Here is a 12,866-nt window from a genome sequence, read left to right as displayed (position 1 = left end):
GGGCGCTGACTTCCTCGGCCACTTCCATCCACACCTTCTTGGTTGGAGTGGTTGTCCTCGTCCTCTCCTTGGGACAGATCACCTCACTGCAGCCCCTCAGCAGGGTCTCCAGGTAAGAGAGGCAAGCAGCTTTCCCATGTCTCTTCTCCATTCCTGTGGGTGTTGCAGCCTGAAAAATCCATTGCTGGTAAGCTTTTCTGAAACATGCCGTGGTCCCTTTAACAGAATTCCTTTGACAAAATGGATGTGTCATCTCACCCACCCTTCCTAAATGGATGGAGGTGGCCCGATGGTAGGCTCTTAATTGGTTTGCTCCAGTAAAAATCAACCACAAAGCTGTCCCATTAAGGAGCCGGTTTCCAAACCTGAAAATGGTCCTTCCGTTGAGCCAGAGACTAAGGCGATAGGATTCCCCCATTGTATTACTGTTGGTAATGAGGAGCATTTGAGTGTTAGCAGTATTGCTATTAGTTTTCAGTGCAATGTCAGTGAGTTACCATCTGTTACTTGTGGAATCAAAGTTCCTCCCACACTTCTCAATTCTCCTCTGCCAATTACTCTCCCACCCTTAGTTTCCCCTTTTCCCCACCCTCAGTTTCCCTCTTCTCTGCCCTCAGTTTCCTCTCTTTACCTGCTTACAGGTGGTTTCCTCGTACTTGGAACATGTTGCGCAACAGCTATTTGTTCAGGAGCAACAAATTTTCCAGTGCTGGAGACCCAACCTTTACAAGGTAAATGCAATGATATTTGTAGAAGTCATGAGATCAGATGTCACGTGATCAGACATCACATTGTCATATGTCATGTGGTCGGAATGTCACATTATCAAGCCTCCAGGGATGTCTCCAATCAGATTTAGCAACTCTAGGGCAATTGTAAGGGAGAGATTGGATCCTGGGGTTTGGAACTGGGCAGAAGGGAAGGGTCACCAATCATGACAGGAAGGGGAGGCCGCTGATCGGCAGAGGAGAGGCTGAAGGTTTGCTTAGGGGGCTGGGGAAACACTCCTGCACCTCTTGGCCCACAAGGAATATTCTAAAAGGCATTTACATCTGCAGCCAGCTGTTTCCATCTCCATTTTGCTGCTCAGTTTCCTGAGCAATTGTGCTGTGAAAGCCTGATTTAAATGTGTTAATGAGGTGTCCTACCTCTCCAGGGTGGGACACATGTAAACCATGAAACAGTGGGAGACTTTCAAAGGGGAGATTCAAGGGGCTCATGGTAAACATGTCCCCACAAAGAAAAAGGGTGAGGCAGCCAAATCTAGAGCCCCATGGATGTCAAGGAGCCTACAGGGTAAGGTAAGGCAGGAAAGGAAGCTTATGTCCGACACTGAGAACTCAGTACTACAGAAAGCTGAGAGGAGTATAGAAAGTGGAGGGGTGAAATCAAAAAGGAAATTAGGAAAGTACAGAGAGGGCATGAAAGAATACTGGCGAGCAAAATCAAGGTGAACCCAAAGATGTTTTATCAATACATTAAGGGTAAAAGGATAACTAAGGAGAGAGTAGGGCCCATAAAAGACCAAAAAGGTAACCTCTGTGTAGGAGCAGAAGATATCGGTATGGTTCTTAATGAATATTTTGCATCTGTCTTCACAAAAGAGGGGGACAATGCAGATATTGTAGTTAAGGTGGAAGAGTGTGAAGTATTGCATGTGATAAACATAGGGAGAGAGGAGGTATTGATGGGATTAGCATCCTTGAAAGTTGATAATGTATCCTAGGCTGTTAAAAGAAGCAAGAGAGGAAATACCATCATTTTCTAGTCCTCACTGGATACAGGTTTGGTGCCAGAGGATTGGAGAATTGCTAATGTTGTACCTCTGTATAAAAATGGAGTGAAGGATAGACCGAATAATTACAGGCCAGTCAGTCTAACCTCAGTAGTGAGCAAATTATTGGAATCTATTCTGAGAGACAGGACAAACTGTCACTTAGAAAGGCACAGGTTAATCAAGGACAGTCAGCATGGATTTGTTAAGGGAAGATCTTGTTTGACCAACTTGATTGAATTTTTTGAAGAAATAACAAGGAAGATAGATGAGGGTAGTGCAGTTGATGTGGTCTACATGGATTTTAGCAGGACTTTTGACAAGGTCCCACATGACAAACTGGTTTAAAAAATAAATCCCATGGGATCGAGGAAAATGCAGCAAGATGGATACAAAATTGGCTCAGTGGCAGGAAACAAAGGGTCACTGTTGACGGCTGTTTTAGCAACTGGAGGGCTGTTTGCAGTGGCATTCCGCAGTGCTCAGTACTGGGTCCCCTGCTTTTTGTTATGTATATTAACGATTTAGATGTAAATGTAGGGGCATGATCAAGAAGTTTGCAGGTGACACAAAGATTGGCTGTGTGGTAAATAGCGAGGAGGATAGCTGTAGGTTGCAGGAAGATATTGATGTTCTGGTCAGATGGGCAGAAAAGTGGCAAATGGAATTCAACCTAGAGAAGTGTGAGGTAATGCATTTGGGGAGATCAAACAAGGCAAAGGAATACACGATTAATGGGAAAATACTGAGAAGTGTAAAGGAAGTAAGGGACCTTGGAGTGAATGTCCACAGATCCCTGAAGGTAGCAGGACAGGTCGCTAAAATGGTTAAGAAGCAATCCTTTCCTTTATTAGCTAAGGTATAGAATAAAAGAGCAGGCAGATTATGCTGGAACTGTATAACTGATTGGTTAGGCCACAACTTGAGTACAGTGTGCAGTTCTGGTCACCTCATTACAGAAAGGATGTAATTACACTAGATAGGGCACAGAGATTTACGAGGATGTTGCCAGGACTGGAAAATGCAGCAATGAGGAAAGATTGGATAGGCTGGGGTTGTTTTCCTTGGAACAGAGAAGGCTGAGGGGAGATCTGATTAAAATGTACAAAGTTTTGAGGGCCTGGATAGAGTGGAGGTGAAGGGCCTATTCACCTTAGCAGAGAGGTCAGTGACGAGGGGGCATAGATTTAAAGTGATTGGTAGAAAAATTAGAGGGGAGATGAGGAAAACCTTTTTCACCCAGAGGATGGTGATGATCTAGAACTCAGTGCCTGAAAGGGTAGTTGAGGCAGAGACCCTCAACTCATTCAAAAGGAGTCTGGATATGCACCTCAAGTGCCGTAAGCTGCAGGCCTACGGAGCAAATGCTGGAAGGTGGGATTCGAATAGGTGGATCGTATTTCGGCCGGCACAGATACGATGGGCCAAGTGGCCTCTTTCAATGCCTTAAACTTTCTATGATCCTAACCCACTGCTATAAAACAGCAACAGGCATGTTCATGGCAGGTTGGGGACACGGTCCCTGATTTTCAATATTTAACCGTCTCCCACTCATCGTGGGGTGCAGTTGGGGGAGAGGGGTTTATTTCAAGGCAATTTAATTGTTTTATGATATTGCCAACAATAATTTTTAGCTGTACTATATTAATACCAGATAATCTGCCTAAAATGCATGTTACTTTTAGCATCTTTGGAAATGACTGCTTCCAAAACATTACAGCGAGGAACATGAGAGATATCCAGCATGAAAAATCTTGACAATTTATTTCCTAAATGTTCAGGTTTAGTAATTAAACCAATGAAAGATCATCTGAAAATGCAAATATTTTTTATTAATCTGTGAATCATACCTGCCCTTTGAATCAAACTCTGGTAATGGGATAAACTCGTCATCATCGCTTATTTCTTTCAGCTTCTAGCATTACTTGCAGTCCTACAGAAAAAGAGTGAAGGAATAATGAGAAGAAATTAGTAAACTTCTGAAAATTATCTTCTTTTGTTCTATTCCCACGGACCACTTTACTATGTGATATGTAATGTGTAATATTTAATACAAAGCTGAGTTATTTCATGATCATTAGTACCAAATGTCATTTTAAAAGGGCTAATTTTCTTTTAATAACATTTCTATTCATATTTTCACCTAAATACAAGTGCTTGCTTTGAACATATAATTGCTGTATAGAATATTGGACAGCTTTTCTTTCCTTCCGGCTGTTCAAGAATGCCTTTCTGCTACAGCACTGCCTGAACTTGTACAATTAAATACAACTGTCAGGAAACACTGCTGTGGAGGAGTCTGCATGCTTAACATGACATGATAATCTAAGTGCATTCACTCCTCAGGCAACATTTAGTCAACCAAGAAAACACTGTAACCCTTTGAAAGGCAATGCATTTTCTAATTATTATTATTCATATGCTCATGCAAGCATTACGGTGAAGTAAATTTAAATCTATTCTGATTGGTAGATAATTCAATCTATTGCATTGTTGTACGTTCCTACAAATGACTGTTGACAGGTTAATCTTTTTGATGCATCAACATCTCCCCACTGTATGATCTAAGCATTGCCATTTCTGAATTCTGTACCTGACACCTGAAACATTACACTCGAACTTGGGCCTTATAATTCCACATTGTTACCAACCCTTCCAATTGAAGTGTTAAATTGCTCATTTCTCACTTTTAGCATTTATGATCTTGCTCTTCAAAACCAACAATGTTCTCATTAACATGAAAAATGTCAAATTGTGCACATGAATCAATACTATGAAAAGGGCAATGGGTGAAGATGGTTAGTTGACTGGCCAATACCTGTACAACTATTTTAACATCATGTGCTTCTGTTTTTGAAACATCTCTACTAATTGAATTTTCCTCTGTGGAATGTTTGGCAAATATGGAGAAATGTTTCCTGATGGGTTTCTGACCTTTATGTATAGGTGATACATCTGAAATGTCACTATTTAAATATGCATTTATGCTTCCACTTTTCCATTCATGCCCATCAGTGTGAGATAGCCTTCTGAAGGGCATTTGCACCTCAGGGTCTTGGCATGCTGCGTAGCTTTTTTTTCATTCATGGGATGTGGGCATCACTGGCTCGGCCAGCATTTTATTGCACATCCCTAATTGCCCTTGGTGCTGAGCAGACTTCTTGAAATGCTGCAGTCCATGTGCGGTAGGTACACCCACAATGCTGTTCAAAGGGAGTTCTGGATTCGGACCCAGCGACAGTGAAGGAATGGTGATATAATTCCAAGTCAGGATGGTGTGTGGCTTGGAGGGGAACTTGTAGGTGATGGTAGTTTTCTCAGTGATGCTGCCATTTTTGCACCAATGTGTTATACTGGCACTTTTGCATTGATGTGTATAAATACAAAAATTGCAGCATTATTGGGGAAACTACTACAGAAGCATCTCCACAGATGCTACCTGACCTGCTGGGCATTTCCAGCAATTCCTGTTTTTGTTATTGGGGAAACTAGTCAGCATGCTAAGGTTCTGAGGTGCGAAGGCTTTGAGGCTGTCTCACACTGATTCGAGTTTCCAAAGTGTGCTGCATAAATCCAGCATCAGTATCAGAGGTTTACAGCAACTTTCATCTTTCTTTCTTTGTACACCTTCGTCTTTAATTTCTCCCTGTATTGTCTATCATAATCTGACCAAAAGGGCAGACAATGACACTCAGGCCTTTGCCAACCCTATTCGATAACTGGCTATTGAAGTGATCCAATTACCTCAATTGCCATTACTTTCTCTTTTTGGAAAAGCTCTACCTCAAATAGAGAATCAATGGCACACACAGGGTGGAATTTAGTTAACCTGTGTGGGTTCCGGTGGCAGACCTGGAAGTGGGCGCCATCGCAGCTTGTCACGTGTGCCGCCAGCCCACCGCAATCACGCAACGGGCAGCCAATTATCATAATGGAGATATGGGACCTGTCCAATTACATAATGGGGTGGGCTCCAAGATGTTGATTGCGGTGTCAGATGACTTCGGAACAGGTGCTGGCACAATATTTAAAGTCCTGCCAGCCCTGCTTGTATTGCTGCCTTTGAGTGATTGCTTGTTTGCTGATCACTGCTGAACCCAGTGTGGTAGTGACTCCTGGAACATGCCCCACCACCCCACCTCCACCCCAACCTCCCCCATCCCAGAGAAGGCAGAGGCAAGACACTGGGAGGCCCCCAGAGATTCTCCACCAGGTTGCAAGGGAAAGGCAGGAAGTCCTCTTCCCTAGGGATGGCAAGAAGAGATCCTTCCGCCTGACCAAGCAAGCCTGGGTGGAGATTGCAGAGGAGGTCAGCAGCTGTGGGGTCACCCCTCAAACATGGGTGCAGTGCAGGAAATGAGTCAACGACCTCCTTCATTCTGCCAAGGTGAGTGCTCCGTACTTTTCTCCTCTTTGGGGATTGCATGTGGCTATGCGGGAGGCAACGTGATATGCGGGGGAGGCTCCACAGAGGCACTGGCAAAGGGGGTTAGGCATTAGCACATCCTGCCACATGCATGGCTGCATCTCGGCGACAGGCCACCTTTTTCACAGCTCACCTGCTGTTACCTCTCCTGAGAGCGGAAGAGGGGATGAGCCATATAGGAAACCCCAGCAGGGGATGAGAGGCTGCCACTTGCAGAACTGTTCTCTCACTCTTCCTGCAAAGTCTTACTTTCTCCCTCTTTCCAATTGCAGAACAAGCAGGCCCATAAAAAAAGGGAAACCTCGCGGACTGGCGGAGGAATTCCAGATATACGGCCTCTGTTGATGGCTGAGGAGGAGGCACTGGAGTTAGCAGGGACCCAGCTCAAAAGCAGATGGTGAGACTGGAGTCTGCACACAGAAGAATGCGGATTTCTTCATTCAGCATCCAACACACTTCTGGAGAACCACACCACGCATGGCTGGCATGACAAGACCAGCACTACCTAACCCACACATGCCTGTGTTCTCTCATGCAGGTTGGCATCCATAGGAGACTCCATCAGAAGGGGGACAGCAATCAACCTCTGTGGAGGAGCAGTCAGAGGCTGCACTGTCACATGATTCTCCTGCACCTTCCACCAGCGCAAATACTTTCACCTCGGTGGGTTTTCGCTCAGCTGTAGAATCAGGGGCACAAGCTGGTGAGAGCACACCACACATGCCAAGCAGCTGGCTGAGGCTGAGACAGCCGAAGCCACTGACAGTTGAGGACTGTTGGTGGCCAGGCTCATGCTGGGCCCTAGGCTCATGACAAGCCTCTGGTGTCAACAGTACAGGGCATGCTGGAGTTGCAGAGAGAGGTGAGGCAACATCTGGCAGAGCTGCCAGAGGCCATGTACAGCCATGAGCGGGCAATGGAGAAATCCATCCATGCTGTGAGTGCTGCCATGTCTCAGGCATGTGAGTGCATGGCTTCCTCCATAGAGAGGTTGGCGACCCTCATGGAGAGCCAGATCCCACAAATATGCGTAGACCTGCACTACATTGCCGTGGCCATGAGCTCAACGCAACAGTGGCAAGGTGAAAGAAGGACAAGGCGCCTGGAGTCTTCTTGAAGTCCTCCTCCTTCTCTGGTGAGCAGGAAGGTTCAAGTGATCCCTGAAATGGAGGAGGACAGGCTAACCTCCACAGCTCGGCGCTCTCGTCAGTGCACTCTGAGTGTGGAAAGCAGCTCCTCAGCCAGTGAGCCCAGCTCCAGTAGCTGCGACACTTGTGGAGAGTCCTGCACCTGTGCAGGAAATCCTCAGGCAGCCGGGACCCTCCAGGCCACAGACTGTCAGAGGATGCCCACTGAAGTCATCCCAGGCCAGGGGACAGCCTGTTCAGCAGCCTGTCTCCAGCCCAGCTGCTATTGCAGGGGTCACATGTCATAGAAGCACACAAAAACATATAAAAAAAAACACCTAGAGTCTCTTGGGGTTTCACAGGTGTTTAACATTTGCCTTTGCTTTGTGTGATAAAGTTCTATAGTTATTACAGTTCACATTCATTGTTGGAAAATGCTTATTCTTTCATGCCTTCATAGTAAGTTGCTGACTTCACCCTTCTCCCTTATTGGGCTGCCAGCGTAGAAACAGTCCACCTTTGGTAAGCATTTCAGATGTGCCAGAGTGCATGTTTAAGATGGGCACTATGCACGGAATCCAAATAGAAAGGAGGCGACAGACTGAATGCATTGAGCTGATTCATTATTGAGTTCACTTTGAGATGGCATCATGGTGGCTAGTAGTGGGTAAGTATGAGATTTTCTCTTGCCTCCCTAGTTTGTCCGTCAATGTGCCTGGCCTCTGGTGCAAGGAGTTCAAGATCCAGTGCTGCCTGCTCATTAGCCTCCTCCGTGCCCTCCTTGTCAGTTGAGGAGTGGTGATCAATCATGTCCTCTTCATGCAAGGCCTCCGCCCTCTGCAGTACTGGATTGTGCAGAGCCTAGCATACCCCCATGATACACAAGACCCTCGCTGGGCATACTGCAAGGCTCCACCAGATCGATCCAGGCAGCAGAATCTCATCTTCAGCAGCCCAATGGGCTGCTTGGGTAGAGCTATGGCAAGTGTTGTACCTCTCCTCTGCTGAAGTGTGAGGGTTCCTCACAGGCGTGAGTAGCTATGTCTTCAATGGACAGCCCTTGTCCCCGAGAATCCGTCCTTGAAGGCGAGCAGGGGTCCTGAAAAGCTGTGGCACTTAGGACTGTCGAAGTATGTAGCCGTTGTGGCTACTTCCCAGGAAGTGGGCACACACCTGCAGGAAATGTTTTTGGTGGTCACAGACCAGTTAAACATTGATGGAATGAAATCCCTTCCCATTGGAGCCATGTGCATGCAATCCATCACACCTTACACCAGGGGAATCCAGGGATGGCACGGAAGCCGATGGCCCTCTCTGTCTGAATGTCATGGTTGGTCCAGTAGTGCACATAGTTGTCGGACCTCTTGAACAGGGCATTGGTCACCTCATTGATGCAGCGATGGGCTGCTGCCAAGGAGGCCCCACACACGTCCCCAGTGGATCCCTGGAAAGATCCAGATGCGTAAAGGTTAGGTGCCACTGTGAACTTCAGGGCCACTGGCATAGGTGACCACTGAATCCCATAGGTCATAATTTGGCCTGCAGCAGGACGCATAAGTTGTTGATGGCCTCCCTGGAGAGCCACAGTCTTTGCTGACACTGCCTCTCAGGCATTTGGAGGTAGCTGAGTTGAGTCCAGTACACTCTCGAGTGCAGGTGGGCCCTTCTTGGCATGGCCAGCTGCTGTTGCGATCATTGTGGAGCTTCACGGGCAGATACGGCTGCCTCCTGGCCCTCCCTCCGTCAGAGGCGCTGCATCACACCACGGGGTGTATGAGACCCATTCCAGGTGATCATTAGGCCTCCAGAGCACTGTCCTTGCAGAGATGAAGTTGCCTTGGCATTTTTACCTTTTCTATTCCTCTTGGCTTATGCGCTGATGACCCTCAGCGCCCACCTTTCCTGACAGCCAATCCTTTCACCTGATACTATGGCTACTCATGCAGATCACCCAGCAGTATGGCTATCTGTACAGATCACCTGAGACCAAGCCCACCCCATACTGCCACCCGAGACCAGGCCCACCTATGCAGAGCACACAGCATTGCAGGCTGACAATGGCCCCCGCTCCCCCCCTTTCCCTATCCAGTGTTGGTCATGGCTGCCTTCCCATCACGGCACTGACGTCCACTTAATTCTAAGCCCCCCGTTGAATCACTATCAATTGCATGCAAATGTATTATAACAATCTTTTTTTATTTTTTCATGTGGATGTGGGCGTCGGTTACCCATCCCTAATTGCCCGTGGCTTGTTAGGCCATTTCAGAGAGCAGTTAAGAGTTAACCACATTCCTGTTGGTCTATCTGTTCAACAATTTAAATTGGAGTCCTAACATGTTGAAGCGGCGCTTCTGCCTTGGAGTTTTCCCGCCGCTGCCTAAGTTTGGAACCGGATTTCCAGCAGACACGTCCAATGCTATTCTCCAGCCCCCATTTCCGCTCCAAACAGCCTCACTAAATCAGACCACAATCTTCGAAACGTGGACCACACTACAGTCGCTCAAGGAATGGGCCTTCCTTGAAATAACTTCAAATTGATGGCCAATAAGGGTGGAACCATCTTGATCGCAGTGGAGATATATCACAATAACTCAGTTTCATTATAAGACCGTGCGTTTACCCACTGGGACGTTGGAGTTCGTAAGTCTAATTACAGTTGATTAAGGGCATATTGCTTTAGATGGTAACTTGGGATCAACAATAAAACACTTGCAGTGCTTAACTGCTAATGTTGAGTGGTTTGAAGTCTCATTAGCATGAAGTGACATTTCCTGCGAGCAAGAGAATTCAGAGAAGATACCAGTCTGAGCTTGAAAAGGCCTCATCCTACAGAGAAGACTGTAATATCCCTGCAGCTGAGAAATCCTGCTCACTGTATGACTCAAATGATGCGGAGGATGAACTGTTCCTCTTACTCACCAATACCACAGTCTCCAGGAGCAGATGTTCCAAGCTCTCTCACTAAACTGTAATTTTCACACCCGGTACCAGGGAAGAATTAGTTTTACTTCTGTCTTGTTCAGTCCTGCATGTTTCAGAGCAATCAGTAAGCATTCAGTTTCGGTTCCGCTATGCACAACCATTTCAGCAACAAAAGAAAAATTAATAATTCTTCCATTTATATAGCAATTTATCACGTTGAAATGTTTGTAAATACTTCACACAACTAATTTCTTTTTGATATTTGGGAAGTTATCATAGGCAAATGTGTAAGCAGAATTAAATGTTCAAGTATTTTTTTATGGTGTTATTGGTTGAAGAAAGAATATTAGCCAGGAACTCCTGCTTCTCCTGGTTCCACATTCCGAGAGAAGTAGCTTACCATCTTTGTTGCTGAGGTTCTGTAGAAATGGTTTCCCTGAGTGCATCCGGGATGGCAATGGCTGTCTCAGGGTAAACCACTGTTGGAGCTGGGACCTCAAGCACAAAAACATAAGGAAGAGGAGCTGGAGTAGGTCATTTGGTCCTTAGAGCTTGCTCCATCATTCAACAAGATCATGGCTGATCTCTCACCTTCACTCCGTCTTCCCGCACTATCCCCAAATCCTTTAATTCTCTTAGTATCCAAAAATCAACTGATCTCAGTTTTGAATATGCGATTGAAAAGCCGGCATTAGGCCTCTTATTTGGATATGCAACCACCTAATGCCTGCTTCATGCCTGGGTAAAGGAAGCCTCTTGTTGGTTCACATCCGATTTGATGGGTAGCGTACATGTGGCAAGCTGTGGAGTGGTTGAAAAAGAGGCAGTATGCAGCCCAATGTCTAGGCCATTGAATTTTGTTTGAATATATTCAAATGAGAGAACTAAATTGGGCTGTGGGGTGATGCCCTTTTCCTCGGTGCTGCATGACCATCTAATGCTCTAAAATGGGGTCAGACCTATGTGTGCACATTTCAGCTAGAAAGTGCACTGGACACCACCTTGCTGGAGGGGTTTGCACATGTGTGCCCAATAACCAGTGTTCACATGCAGAGCAGGCAGATCATGATGCGAATCAGTATGCAATGCAGATTTGATGCCAGCTTTTGAACTCCATTTTTCAGCATTAACCTCTCACAGCTGAACTTGACATTAAACAGAATGAAGGACACAGAGAAAGAGTTTCATCTCATTCCCTTTTGCCAAAGATAAAGTGGTGTCGTAAATAGTGAGGAGGAAAGCCTTAGATTACAGGACGATATAGATGAGCGGAACAGTGGCAAATGGAATTTAATCCTGAGAAGTGTGAGGCGATGCATTTTGGGAGGACTAACAACGTAAGGGAATATACAATGCATGGTAGGACCCTAGGAAGTACAGAGGGTCAGAGGGACCTTGGTGTACTTGTCCATAGATCACTGAAGGCAGCAGCACAGATAGATAAGGTGGTTTGGAAGGCATATGGGATACTTGCCTTTATTAGCCGAGGCATAGAATATAAGAACAGGGAGGTTATGATGGAGCTGTATAAGACGTTAGTTAGACACAGCTGGAGTACTGCATACAGTTCTGGTCAGCACACTAGAGGAAGGATGTGATAGCACTGGAGAGGGTGCAGAGGAGATTCACCAGAATGTTGCCTGGACTGAAGCATTTCAGCTATGAAGCGAGACTGGATATGCTAGGGTTGTTTTCCTTAGAGCAGAGAAGGCTGAGGGGGGACCTGATTGAGGTATACAAAATTGTGAGGGGCATTGGTAGGATAGATAGGAAGAAACTTTTTCCCTTAGTGGGTCAATAACCAGGGGGCATAGATTTAAGGTAAGGGGCAGAAGGTTTAGAGAGGATTTGAGGAAAATGTTTTTCACTCAGACGGTGGTTGGAATCTGGAACACACAGCCTGAAGGGTTGGTAGAGGCAGGAACCCTCACAACATTTAAGAAGTATTTAGATGAGCACTTGAAATACCATAGCATACAAGGCTACGGGCCAAGTGCTGGAAAATGGGATTAGAATAGATAGGTGCTTGACGACTGGCACAGACACAATGGGCTGAATGGCCTGTTTCTGAAATAAAAACAAGAAATGCTGGAACCACTCAGCAGGTCTGGCAGCATTTGTGAAAAGAGAAGCAGAGTTAACGTTTCGGGTCAGTGACCCTTCGGAACTCCGAAGAAGTCATATCATGACTCATGACTCCAGTCCCAAAATCACACATGTGCACTGCAGGCATACAATGGGAGCCATACTGCCATAAGAAACATTATGGAATGCATCACCAGTGGCCTGAAGCAACACTTCTGCTGCCTCAATTACTCTCGGGAGACCAGCAGCACGCAGCTGAGCGAGTATCAAGATTATGCTGCATTCTGCATAACCTGGTCATTATGAAGCAACAGCCCTTGGTGCCACCTTTTTGTTTTATTTATTCTGGGGATGTGAGCATCGCTGGCTAGGTCAGCATTTATTGCCCATCCTGAATTGCCCTCGAGAAGGGAGTAATGAGCTGCCTCCTTGAATCACTGCAGTCCTTGAGGTGTAGGTACATCTACAGTGCTGTGAGGAAGGGAGTTCCAGGATCTTGACCCAGTGATGGTGAAGGAACAGCGATATTGTT

The 12,866-nt window shown here is 46.1% G+C and overlaps 1 long non-coding RNA gene across 1 annotated transcript in view; it reads right to left on the bottom strand.

The window, feature by feature from the left end:
* The window catches only part of LOC137383852 (uncharacterized), a 95,733-nt gene extending 85,411 nt beyond the window's left edge, over positions 1 to 10,322 (bottom strand). Inside the window, exons 1-2 of the long non-coding RNA XR_010977478.1 lie at positions 10,247 to 10,322; positions 3,625 to 3,707 (exon numbers count right to left, since the gene is read on the bottom strand). This is a non-coding gene — a long non-coding RNA (uncharacterized lncRNA). The remainder of the gene's footprint in view (positions 1 to 3,624; positions 3,708 to 10,246) is intronic.
* Between the last annotated feature and the right edge of the window lie 2,544 nt (positions 10,323 to 12,866).

Source organism: Heterodontus francisci, chromosome 25 (genome assembly GCF_036365525.1).
Source record: "Heterodontus francisci isolate sHetFra1 chromosome 25, sHetFra1.hap1, whole genome shotgun sequence".
Lineage (NCBI taxonomy): Eukaryota > Metazoa > Chordata > Chondrichthyes > Heterodontiformes > Heterodontidae > Heterodontus > Heterodontus francisci.
The sequence above is the reverse complement of the archived record's forward strand: the minus strand, read 5'-3'. Positions and strand labels throughout refer to the sequence as shown.